Genomic DNA, 9,560 nt, shown 5'->3' with positions numbered 1-9,560 from the left:
TCACTCAATGTCTCACATGTTATTAGATGCTTTAGCACATTTTGTTTTTCATCTAGTCCTCGCTAAATCCTGAAAGGTTTATCGTCTTGGTTATTACTGATCAGGACACTGAAGAGACGTTAAGAAAATTGCCCAAGGCCACACAGCAAGCAAATGGCGGAGATGTTTGTTAACTCAGCTAACTGGCTCTAAAACTGAAGCTCTTCCCAGTCTGCCGCCGGAGGGTATTATTTCGAGGAGTTGTTATTCATGTCTGTTGTAGATCTATAACTGCTTAGATCAGTGTGCCGTGGCCATGGGTGATCAAATCATCCTGTTTTCTAGGGCTTGATAAAAAATGCAGGCATAGAATACATGAAGCCTCGGTAATCAGAATTAGCCATACACCTTGGGCTCCATTCACTCATTCAAATAAATATTTGTTGAGTTCCAACCGCATGCCACGTGCTGGGCTAGGTCATGCTGCTGCAACAGGAAATAAGAGAGAGGTAACTCTGGTCTTCATGAGCTTACATTCTAGAAATAGTCCACAAGTTAAGAGGCAAACACATTCAAGCCATGAAAACATTAGATCACATAATGTTATTCTAGTGTGCCAGGTTGCTACAGGAATGAGATGCACAAGGAAACAGAATGTTCTGGTTGTCTACACCGACTTTATCAAAAATTGAATCTGGCCCTAACTGCATGGGAAAACCGATGGATTGTTTTACCTCTGTATTAGCTTCTATAAAACGGTCTTCCTTGTCTTTCTGTGGAGCTACCACTCAACTTGTTACTCCTTTAAATTTTTTTTTCCTTTGGGGGACTTTCCTTAATTCCACTGATACTAAAACGATACTAAAACCCTTCAACAGAGTTATGATATCTTTATTTTGGGGTGGGGGTAGTTTTTCAAGAAAGGGAATGGGCTCGTCTTTCAAAGGTCACACTGTTTTGATTTAGAATGCTCTTGAAGACATATGGGTAAATAGAAAAATACAATTTGATACAATTTGCACATTCATTTAAAAAAAATCTATCAAACCATACTGCATATTTTTAAAGACACATACATATGCAGAAAAACATCTAGAAGGAGACACATCAGAACTTGGGGAGAAACTTGGGAGTGCAGCTGGTGGTCAAATGGGATTTTGTCTTATTCATGGTATTTTGCTATTTTATTTACCTATAGAGTGTATTCGTATATTATTTTTGTAATAAAAAAATAATGTGAAAAGAGGCATTTAATGGAGACCAGTTAAGAAGCTGTTGTAGTATCGCAGAAAAGAAATGATTCCGATGTGAAAGAAAAATGGAGACAGTCTCGCCTAGCAGTTTTAGAGAACAGAGAACAAACCCCACGTTGCTTGGGCTTGAATGTCAGCTCTCACACTCACCAGCCGTGTGCCAGCTGGGTAAATTACCTAACCTATTTGTGTCATGGCCATTTCATCTGTAAATGAATATGCAAAAAATAGCACCTACTCATAGGGCTGTTGTGATAATTAAATGACTAGTACATGAAAAGTGCTGAGAACAATGGTTAGTACATCATGAGGCTTCTATAAATACTAGCTCCTATTTTCGGGGAATAAACAAGATTGGGTTGGGGAAATGGGAAGAGTGACGGACAACTGAAGAGGCTAGTGCATTGGGTACCAAATTGATGCTGAATATCTTGTCAGGTCTTGTGAATCATCATGCTTTTATGACCGTCCCTTCCCACCGTATGCCTGGAGGTCACAGGGCTGTAGAACAGCTTATAATGACTCTCCACTAATTCTGTGGCAGGTCCTGGAAGTTGCTTTTCTAATCATGAATTGCAATCTGGAATGAGATGGTCACATCACTTAGCCTCCTGTCGAGTTCTCTAATTAGTAAGTTGGTAACCATGTCACTTATTTTTAGTGCTTAGATTTTTTTTTTTTTTTTGGTAATTAATAAGGTGACTGTACACGTTTCAGTGGATATAAAATGCCTCTTCTCCAATTTCCCCTGTGTACTCTATTGCATTTTCAGTCACTGATAAATCTGCTTCTCTGGATAATGTTGTGGAAAACAAGACAGGTCAAAGGAAAAACTTATTACCTCTCAGGGTCTGTTTGTGTGAAAATACAAAGATAAATATCACTTGGGGGCTAATGTGGGGGAGACTCTGGCACAGTGCCTAACACTGAATTATTTTAAGGATCCAATAAGGAAAAGTATGCTTAGAGAAAATGTAAAGCACTGTGTACATTAGGAGTTAGTCTATTGGCTTTCTGTTTGTCTTTTATTTTCCTATCCCATGTGAAAATACTATAGAAGAAATTCTAAATGGCTGCATTCTAAATAAACAGCATCCACTGAGTTCGTATTTCTCTTTAGTTTTGTCTACTTGCCTCATCTTTGAGTTTACTGACTATTGAGTGATTGTTTAAACCTTGGCATTTTATTCCCTTCAATCTTTGTCCCACACTGGTAGGACAATTGCTGAATCTTTGGAAAAGGACAAATATTTAATTTAGATGTTATTCTACCTTCTCTACTCAATGTATCCCTATACATTTTTTTTCTAATTATGATACTGAATAAACTTTTGATGACATTAAATCTTCCTCATCTGTGCTCAGGAGACTCTTGAAGCTTTTTCTGGAGGCCCTAATTTGCCTTTTATTTGTCTTAACTTGGGTCAGAATGTAGCCCAATGTCTAGCCTCTTATATAAGTCTACAATAATCTACAAACTATAATCATGATTCTAGTCCTTTCTCTATGGTGGTCCATATTCCAGCTCAAAATGCCTTCTTTCTTTCTACCATAAGAAAAAAAAAATGCTTCTGTAACTATTGATTTTCTTCTTCTTCTTTGCTTACCAGCAATATTTACATATATCTGGGCTTTCCTTATCTTGTCTCTTCTCACTTATGTACCAGGAAATACCTTAATATGTTATCACGAATTTGAAATTTGGTTCTCAACTCAGAAGAGACTGATATTTTGAAAAAAATTCTAAAACATGCTTTTTAAACATACCACTTTACTGAGTTACAACTGGTATATAATAAACTGTACACATTTTGAACGCATAATTGAAAACCTTCTTTTGAATAATAAACCTCAACTCATTTTCCACAGAAGCCCTGATTTAGGTACCAACCTATCTTTCTCCTTGTCTTCAAAGCTAAGCTTGTCAAGGGCACTGTTTGAACTCACTTTCCTTAATTACTCATCTTCCAGTAAAGTCCATTCTTTGTCCCTCCCAGTCATGCTTCCGTCCTCATTCCCCAACTAAAATCGCCGTGGCAGTGTTCATCTGCCAAATCCAGTGGATATTTTCTGGTCTTTTCTTTGGATTCTTTGTGACATTTGCCACCATTGACCATTGTCTATCATCTTGAAAAAGTCAACTTTCTTGGCACCCACAGAGACACAGGTAGGTTCCTCTTCTACCACTGACATGGTTCCTTCTCAGTCTCCTTCTACCTGCCCTCAGCTGGTGGCAGCACCATGGCTGTGCCCTTCACTGCTTATCTTCTCCATCTCTAGTCAACCCAAGTGAGCTTGTGCACTCAGTTTCCGATTCATCCTGAACATATGTTGGCGAATCACAAGTAGGCAATTTCAGTTTAGATTTCTCTTCTGATGTCAGATCCATAAAAATAAACTGCCCAATAGACATTTCTACCTGCATCTACTATAAGCAGGTAAAGCTTAATATCTTAGAAATGCACTTCATTATCATTCTTTCGCAAACCTTCTCTTCCTTCTCTATCCCTTGGCCTACGACATAGGCCTTCCCTGTGGGAAACTTATTCTCTTGGCTGGTGACACAAGATACAAGTGCATGAAATAATCACAAACAAGCTTGTGTTGTTAATGTCAGCTTGCTATAATAAAGCAGCGAAAGACTCAGTGGTGCTATATGACCATTAGGGAAGAGAGCCTTAGCGAACAAAGTCCTGGTGATGGGGGAACGCTGATAAGTGCAAAGAATACTCACGAAGGTGAGAATGTCAAAGTCAGGAAGGGAAGGTTTATCAGGGAAGATTTTGGAGAGCCAGTGCAACTTTATTCCTTCATTTATTCCACAGATGCTTGTTGAGGTTTTTCCATGGGTCGAGAACTCAGGTTCTGGTCTCAGTGGTCTTCTTGCTCCCATGGGGCTGATATTCTACCATGAAGAATGAGACAGTGAACATGGAAAACATTAACAAAAATACAATTTTGGATAGAGATAAATACTACAGAGAAGTTAATGGGCTGTAACGAACTAGAAAGTGATAGAAAGGTGAAGGGATTCCTTTAGGCATGATGACAAAGGAAACCTCAGAAATGTGACATTGGAGCTTTTTGCTGAATTAGTGAGTGTATCTTTCCTTCTTTCTAAGCTCTGAAAAGAAAAAAGGTTTAAGGACCAAATTGAACCATTAGAAGAATCCACAGAGTGGGTGTGAGGCACTGAGTTTATTAGAATCCCACCAACAAACGTGGAACAATTGTGTCTTTGTTCTACTTTCTTCGACCTCTAAGGTAAGACGCAGACTTACTGGACTTTTCTTTCTCACCCAGATATTGTGCTTGTGCTTGCAAGGTGGAGAAAATAGAAAAGTTCTGAGTGAGGAGACCCTCTCTGTAGTGTCTGAAGTGAAAAATCCTTACCAATGAGAAAACTTTGGTCTCCTATTTGTCGTAACGTTATCCAAATCTTAGTTTCTCCAACATATAAGAGAAAAATATAACAGAACTGTTTTGCAAGCGGCATCCTGAATGTTTATTCAGGGAATTGAATTCAGCATGCTGGTTTCTGGGGAAATAGCAATAACTAAGACAGATTCACATAAAGGTCATATCTTCTAGTAAGAGAAGAAAGACAGGAAAGAAGTAAACAGATCAAAATATAATGTCAGAAAGTGATAAATACTATAGATACATAAAATAAAGGGGAAGAAGGTTAAGTGATGGAGTAAGAGCAATTTTAGGGGGTATCTCCTGGGAAGTGATATTTGAGGGAGACCTGAAAGATGGGAAAGTACCAGCCATACAAGGGGGGCGGCGGTCAGGAGGGGCAGCGAGTCAGTTGGCTGGGAGTCTGGTTCATTCGGCAGACAATTTCTCACTTCAATACTTTGCTATCTACACCACACTCTTTCTACAAATATGACATTAGACCAGAAAGGGAAGTTCATTTGGCCTACAGACTTCTTATATTAAGAAGAATTACATTAATTTTCCCCCTAAAGTTGTCTCATCATTTTTAATGAACTGATGTCCTCAAAAAGTGCACACTCCATTCTTCTGTAGGAAATAAGATTTATAAAGAGTTGGTGCACTGCATATTTAGTTTTGCTATAGCAGCAGGAGGAGGATAAAGGGGACTAAATACGAAACTGACCTTTTATGGTCTTGTTGACTTTAAATTCAGTGATATAAGATGTAAAAAAATGCAGGAGCCTGGGTGGCTCAGTCAGTTAAGCATCTGACTCTTGATCTCCACTCAGGTCACGATCTCAGGGTTCGTGAGGCCGAACCCTGCATCCGACTCTGTGCTGACAGTGTGGAGCCTGCTTGGGATTCTTTCTCTGCCCCTTCCCTGCTCATGCTCAGTTTCTCTCTCTCTCTCCCTCTCTCTCTCAAAATAAATGAATACAATAATGAAAAAAAGATGTAAGAACCTGAATGCGCACTAAGCATTGTTACAGGGGAGGAAGGAGAATGCCATTCCTCAAAGTTTCATTTCCTAAGCTTATGTCTCTTTGCTCTGCCCTTGGAAAGCCCACAACTCCCCTTGAGGGTTTTAGTTTTTTTCACATGGAAAAAGGAGAAAGAATTAAGACTCACCACCACTGAAGAGAAACCAGCAGTCATTGGTGTGCTTGATTTTCATTGTTTTTGGTTTCTGTTTGAAGATGCTCGCTCTTGGCGAGCACATACGCTGACCTGGGAAATTTCTGCTTGAGGTTTTCAAATGATCCAGATGAGCTGGCTGACAAGACAGAATGCTTGTCTTTAAAGAGCATTTTAAGAAGATGATAGGATTTGAAGTCAGAGCCCGAGAGCTGAGTCCTGTCACACATTATATTTGCTTTCGGCGAGTCACAGAACCCATGTTTTGGAATACCGAGGACCCAATGACTATGGTGTTTGGAAGTCACAAAACACTTTGAAAACATTAGTTATTGGCCATTATTATGCGGATAATCGTTTGTTTGTTTTAAATCGTCTTCACAGATTTCTCTCTCTAGGGATTCATTTTCCCCAACAAATTTACTCATTTCAGTTTCCCCATACCATCCTTGTTTGGAAGGAGTGTGTTCAAATTACTTAGTTCAATGCAAAGGTCTAATTTGAAAAATAAAAGGAAATTACATATCAGAAGAGGTCAACAAGACACAGGAGACATGATCTTAATCTAACGCAGGCTGAGAAAAGAGCCCAGGAGGGGGATTTGAGTCAAGAGTTAAAGGAACGGATTTAAGTCAAGAGTTAAAGGGTATGAAGGGTGAGCTCCGTCGTGGAGAACCAGAGAGAGACGCCGTGCTGACGTGGCGGCATAGAGAGTGCTCAGTTATACGCTCAGAGGTAAAACAGGCCGAGAAGAGCCCCGGCCTGGAAGTAAGCCAGCCCCCTGCGTAGGGGCAGGCGTGGGCCAGAGTGGGCAGGAAGTCCAGAGTTGCACGTATGCTCTGTGTCTCATGAGCATGGCAGCAGCTAACATGTGATTTTCCAGTACAGCTGTCAGCATCAGAAGGCTGAGAGCAGGAAGGAAGAGCAAGTCCCCACAGGCCTAGTGACGGGGGCACAGGAGTGAGTGATAATAGCAGCTTCTGGCCGCCAGGCAGCAGCTGATCAGGACCAGAGAATCTGGCCTGGGTAGCAGGATCTCAGGAAGCTTTCTCACCATCACCCCTCCCCTCCCCGTCCCACCCCCCTACACACACACACACACACACACACACACAGCCCCCAGTGTCTCTTCGACTGAAAGTAGAACTATCTATCGAGCACAGCCTCTGGAGTCAGAAGGCCTGGATTTGACTCCTGGTTCCATCATCTATCGGCTGTGTGAACTTGTGCAAATTTCCCAAAACCTCTGCAACACGGTCTACAGGCTGTGCAGGGATCCCCAGGGGTGCTGTGAGGAGTGTGAGATCACGTGTGGTGGGCTGTGTACCACAGAGCCTGGCACATAATACATGCTCAATGGATCCGATGAACGAAAATGAAACCGGTGCTGGAGGCAAAGCTGGGTTCACATTAGGAGATTCAAGATGGTCTTGCATGGAGATGTACTTGAGTCCCGAAGCCTGGAGCAGTGGCAAGGATTAGCTAGTGCTACATCTCAGAGGGCCGGCTGAGTTACCTTTATGTCTCCCCTGCCCGATTCAAGGCGCTTCTATAGATTGACACGGGGGGCCCTTCAAGTGAGGGTCAGGGGGAGGGAGGCACCTGTCTGGGAACCTGACAGGGGCATGTATGCAGCAGGACAAAGGCACACACACAGTCAGGTGGGGAAGCCAGGTAACAAGGGCTGAGGGAGGAGGGGGTCACTAGGAGGAGAAATCAGTGATCCAGCCGGCAGGTCCCCCTGTAAAGTTCCAGAAAGTGGGAGGTTGGCGAGAAAGATAATCAAGACTGAGTGAGAAGCCTTCAGGAGAGGGGAGACTCGAGGAAACTGTTGATTTAGGGATACACGGCGGAAGTGAGAAAGAAATTAAATAAGTAAGAGAGAGCGTGACTGGTGGGACATGTTTACGGAAGAGAGAAAAGGAGACGGATCACGTGGTTAAGTTGGAGTCACTTTTGGAATGAAGACATTCCTCTCCCAAACAAGGAAGGTGAAGATGTAGAAAAATAGTGAGATGGAACAGAGAGAAGGTGAGGGGCCCTTTACCCAGTGGCCGCAATGTGGGACAAGAAGAAGAAAAAGTCATCTGGCGGGGAGGGCGGGGGATGGGAGGCAGAGGCTTAAGTAAATGGTGTCAAATAGTTACCGCGGGGAATTTGGTAGGGAGCCAACTGGGGTTGAATCAGTCCGCCGGCGTGATTTTGGTGCTTCTGGAATGCACCTGCCCAGGCGGGCTTGGATGGAAACTGAAAGTCGCCTATGCGGATGGCCTGAAATAGCAAGCCCAAGCTCATCCCGCCCTGCTGCTGCTAACACAGACTGCTGCACCCACCAACCCCACTTCCTACCGCAGATTCGCCCCTTCTCGTCCTCTCCAGACAGCAGGCGCTGCTCAATCAGAGGTCGCCCAGGCAACCGGAGTAAATGCTGCCCCTTCTCACTTCTCATTCTTACTGCCATCCCCAGAGAAGCAATATCCTCTTTCTCCTTGAAATGCTCTCCCTCTCCTTCTCCCCCTACCTTTTGCACGACAGGTTCCTTCCCATTTTGCAGGTCTCCTTTTAAAAGTCATCAGCTCAGAGACGGCTTTCCTGAAACTCTAACAGATGGTTCTTTCCTATACTGTGTTCTTATAGAATTCCCCTCTTCCACTGCTGTAACATTAAAAAAAAGAAGAAGGAAGAGATCTGTTGGCTTTAAAAAAAAAAAATGTTTATTTATTTTGAGAGAAAGAACACCAGCGAGTGAGGGGGAGGGGGAGAGAGAGAGAGAGAGGGAGGAGGGAGGATCCCAAGTAGGCTGGGCACCATCAGCACAGAGCCTGATGCGGGGCTCAAACTCACGAACCATGAGATCCTGACCTGAGCTGAGATCAAGAGTCAGATGCTTAACCGACTGAACCACCCAGCCACCCCAGGAAAAGACCTGTTGCTTTGCTCATTTTCTGGGTCCCCAACTAGCCTGTAAGTTTCCTGAGGCCAGAGATCCAGCATTTAACACATAAATATGTGTAGAATGAAAGAATGGACAAATGAATGGATTAACTTTGTATCACCCCTTTCCCCTCCCACTTCTTCTTGCCATTTTGTATCCTTACCCCTGACTGACGGTGGCAAAAGGACCAATCGCCACATCAGAGGTCCCAGTGTAATCTTCCCACTGTCAGTTCCATCAGCCTCGGGATCCCTTCCTCTGTCAGGCCCCTCTGGTCCCCTGGGCTGTCCTATGAAGGCATACCGTCCAGTTCTGTCCTTCCTTTTGAGAGCCTTCCTTTCACTAACACATCTATTACTCTAGATGCAGACATTTCTTGTAACTTCAAATACTTGCAAGAATACACTCTCCAGCTTCCCGACAAACACAAGCGTGAGACATAACGAGGGCCGAAGAGATAACCTGATCTAGAGGCAGCCCTGAAAACTGCAGCCACGATGTGCAAGCTGGGAAGCAGACTGAGCCCTAGTGGCCATAACGGTGAGCATGAGACATACTGCGAGCAGGTAGGTCAGGTAGCAGAGAATGGGCACTACTCATGAGTCAGACGGTGGTTTTCTGCAACTATTTCTCTCAGCCTCAGAGTAAGCTGATAGGGAAGACTCCCGGAGAAGCAACTGCTTAGGAGTGTGGCCTCTGGAGTCAACTGCATAGAGGCAAATGCCAGAGTCGCCTCTGACTAGCAGGGTGACCTTAGTCAAGCCACTACATCTCTCTGTCGGTCAGTTTTCGTAGCTGTGAACAGGTGACAGCCA

At 43.3% G+C, this 9,560-nt stretch overlaps 1 long non-coding RNA gene across 1 annotated transcript; it reads right to left on the bottom strand.

The window, feature by feature from the left end:
* Positions 1-2,672: 2,672 nt before the first annotated feature.
* Positions 2,673-8,468, bottom strand: LOC113602884 (uncharacterized). Its single transcript, XR_003424415.2, has 3 exons — positions 8,332-8,468; positions 5,805-5,949; positions 2,673-4,137 (listed from the first exon to the last, which is right to left on the bottom strand). It is a non-coding gene; the product is annotated as an uncharacterized LOC113602884 (long non-coding RNA).
* Positions 8,469-9,560: the final 1,092 nt, after the last annotated feature.

The sequence above is a fragment of the Acinonyx jubatus genome, chromosome B4, assembly GCF_027475565.1.
Source record: "Acinonyx jubatus isolate Ajub_Pintada_27869175 chromosome B4, VMU_Ajub_asm_v1.0, whole genome shotgun sequence".
Lineage (NCBI taxonomy): Eukaryota > Metazoa > Chordata > Mammalia > Carnivora > Felidae > Acinonyx > Acinonyx jubatus.
Note: the sequence above shows the minus strand (reverse complement) of the source record. Positions and strands in the feature narration are given on the sequence as shown.